The 3293-nt window shown below is 31.3% G+C and overlaps 1 long non-coding RNA gene across 4 annotated transcripts; it reads left to right on the top strand.

Annotated features, from left to right (window-relative positions):
* Positions 1-665: 665 nt before the first annotated feature.
* Positions 666-2827, top strand: LOC139891322 (uncharacterized). 4 transcript variants are annotated; one of them, XR_011773609.1, is made up of 5 exons: positions 666-921; positions 1817-1863; positions 2014-2123; positions 2458-2521; positions 2603-2827. It is a non-coding gene; the product is annotated as an uncharacterized lncRNA (long non-coding RNA). The 4 variants fall into 4 exon arrangements; XR_011773611.1 differs by lacking the exon at positions 1817-1863 and having other exon boundaries at positions 669-921; XR_011773610.1 differs by lacking the exon at positions 666-921 and having other exon boundaries at positions 1135-1944.
* Positions 2828-3293: the final 466 nt, after the last annotated feature.

Below are 3293 nucleotides of genomic sequence, written 5' to 3'. Positions count from 1 at the left end.
TAAAATCTGGAAACACGAAGAACACCGTAAAACCGGACATACACCGTCGTAGTAACACTGCGGGCTGTTTTGGGTTAGTTAATTAAAAACTATGATAAACTTTGATTTAAAAGTTTTTTTTCTGGGAAAATGATTTTTCTTATGAACATGAAACTATATCCAAAAATCATGGCTAAACTCAAAGTGAAAGTATGTTTTCCAAAATGGTCATCAAGATGTCGTTTTTTCGACGAAAATGACTACCTCTTTAGTAATTGACATGTAACTTAATTTTTCGAGTATAAACCTATACTTTTCTGTTTAGATTCTTAAATTAGAGTTCAATATGAAACCATAGCAATTTGATTCACTCAAAACGGATTTAAAATGAAGAAGTTATGGGTAAAACAAGATTGGATAATTTTTCTCATTTTAGCTACGTGAAAATTGGTAACAAATCTATTCGAACCATAACTTAATCAACTTGTATTGTATATTATGTAATCTTGAGATACCATAGACACGTATACAATGTTTCGACCTATCATGTCGACACATCTATATATATTTCGGAACAACCATAGACACTCTATATGTGAATGTTGGAGTTAGCTATATGAAATTTGGATACATGTAGAAATCATTATTTTAACTTGATCAGGTTAGTAATTTGGGCAGAAATTTGGCCACCAATCCTTAACCAACCTTAGGCTTTACAAATATGGCTATGACATGTGTTGTATTCTAATCGTTATCCTTCTTCACCTTCCCGTTACTATTTGTGAGATGCAAACTCTTAAAACTCATTATTGCCACTTAAAAATTGTTATTAAGCTTAAATTTTGATGATTTTGAGATGTAGGTTATTATATGCTCGGTGTACTACTCTATGCCTAAAACTTATGTTCTAAAGTACCAAGATTTTGCCTGTGGAGTTATACGGTAACGATTCACCTTTCTTTTGAAACGTTAGTGATAGATCTCTAATTTCAGTGGGATTTTATATTATGTTTTTTTAAGCTCGAATCTTTAGACCTGGGTATCATTCGGATTCATCTTTTGAAGTTTTAATCTTTGGATGTCTTCAAAACCAATTTGATGACCCAGATTAAACTTCATCTGGATATAAGTTTTGATCCTTTGAGTAAAAATGGGTTTGCTTTTGTTAACGCAAGTGAAGTGTTTTCAGCTATTGATCTAATTGTTGATGGTGGGTCAAAGTATGTTACTTTAGATGGAATTCAAGATTTCAAGAATCTATCATCACAAATTTTAGAAACTGTTTATAGAATTAATGTTGGTGGTTCAAAGTTAACACCTTTTAATGATACCCTTTGGAGAACTTGGGTTCGCGATGAATATTTTTCTAGATATAAAATCATCTGCTAAAATTATAAGAGCCACTGAAATCCGAAATTATCAAAAAGGTCGTCCTTCAGTAGAGGTTGCACTTGAGAATGTCTATATGACTGCTCAAGAAATGAACATGGGTAATTTGACTATAATTTCTATGTTTAATTTGACATGGGGGTTACCAATTGACTCGAGTCGTGGTGTCCTTTTTTTGTTCGTTTGCATTTTTGTGATATTGTAAGTCTTTCACTTGATCAGTTGTTCTTTCATGTGTATATCAACGGGCTTCTAGCATACGAGGATCTTGATCTGTCGTTGCTTTCGTTTCATTTGTTAGCATCTCCATTTTGTCTTAAAGTTGAATACATAATCGATTCAGATACAACTTTAAGACAATATGTTTTAGGAAAATTCATCTCACTTTCTATTAGAAAGAGTGTTGCATAATCAGTTTTCTGATGTTTGTATATCTATATGCATTCAGCTTACGTACCAAAATATGATGTGCTCTGATGTGAAGAAATGTATTCAGTTAAGTGGCTTTTACAAAAATAATCTTTTCTTGCAAGGATTAACAATTACATCGTCATAAGATTGATTTCACATTTAGGAGTAAGTAAATACCGAAATTTGACCATTTACTCCCGCCATAAACAATCTAATTTTCTAATGTCTATTTAGGAGAATGATCATATAAAGGAGTTGGTGAAAAACATGGCTTTCAGAAATGGTCGCTAATTGTAAAGAATTTGTCTGGGCGAATTGGCAAACAGCGATCAGTGATGGGAGAGGTAATAACCACCGTTACTCTACTAACGTGCTTGCATATTTACATCTTAAGTATGTATCTTTTTTGTTTATTTTACACACAACAATATCTATATCTATATCTTTCTAAAAGGGCTTATTTGTTCTGTAAATAACAAAAGTGAGGTTTCTGTAACTCTCACCGGAGATTTATTTATTTTTTATAGCTCTTTGTGCTTAATTAAGCGAATGGTATTGCTATATTTAAAGGTTTGACATATTTATCTCTCTATGATTGAAACTTCTTGTGTTTATATCATATAGCATTTTCACATCATATATGTATGATTTTAATAAAGTGTTGTTTATGTGATTTAGCTCGGGATATGGGCTATGAATCTGCAAAGCCTCTTGGTTTTAATGTGACGAGAAAAATTATAAGGTATTTCAAGTGCGCTTCAATATTAACTCCAACTAGCTACAATTTTTTGCTCGCATAATTATTCTTTGTTTCTCATCGCAGTTAAGGCTTTATAATATGAAAGCTGGGAGAAAAGGAAATCTCAATATTGACGAAATGTTACGTTACTACAAGTATTATGGTTGCTCTTATATGATTAGTATAGTAGATTTGTCTATTTTTCCAAACTCAAGAACCTTGCTTTCACGGGTAAATTTGCTTATACTATTCTACTTGAGCTACACCTTCATGAACTAATGTAGTTGTGATATAATTGTGTTCAGTAATAGCGTTTACAATACTAATATTTTCAACACATTTGCTTTCAATATAAATATTAAATGAACGGTTTCGTCATTGAAATTGTATCATACATCTAATCATTATCAATACTAACGTTTTCGAAAACTATTTTTAAGAGCTGACGTACAATGCACGGGCTCTTAAAATCTATTCCTAAAATACGGGAACGTAATTACGTAAACAATGGGCTGCCCCATCATTGTATGTACCATCTTTTAATTTGGGTACTGGGGCAATGCTAAAACATTATAGAAGCGGGCTATTAATAGGTAACTATAAGAGCATCACCTAAATAACACTAAAAAAGACACAATGGTAAATATAAGTGATAATTAAATTGTTAAATATATATCAGTGATAATTAAATTGTTTGTTTAATTATCTACTATGATGTTTTATTTTCAATGTTCATTTGATATTGTCATCATTAACTTATTTTTTAGAAATTAGT

This window comes from Rutidosis leptorrhynchoides, chromosome 2 (assembly GCF_046630445.1).
Source record: "Rutidosis leptorrhynchoides isolate AG116_Rl617_1_P2 chromosome 2, CSIRO_AGI_Rlap_v1, whole genome shotgun sequence".
NCBI classification, from domain to species: Eukaryota; Viridiplantae; Streptophyta; class Magnoliopsida; order Asterales; family Asteraceae; genus Rutidosis; species Rutidosis leptorrhynchoides.
Note: the sequence above shows the minus strand (reverse complement) of the source record. Positions and strands in the feature narration are given on the sequence as shown.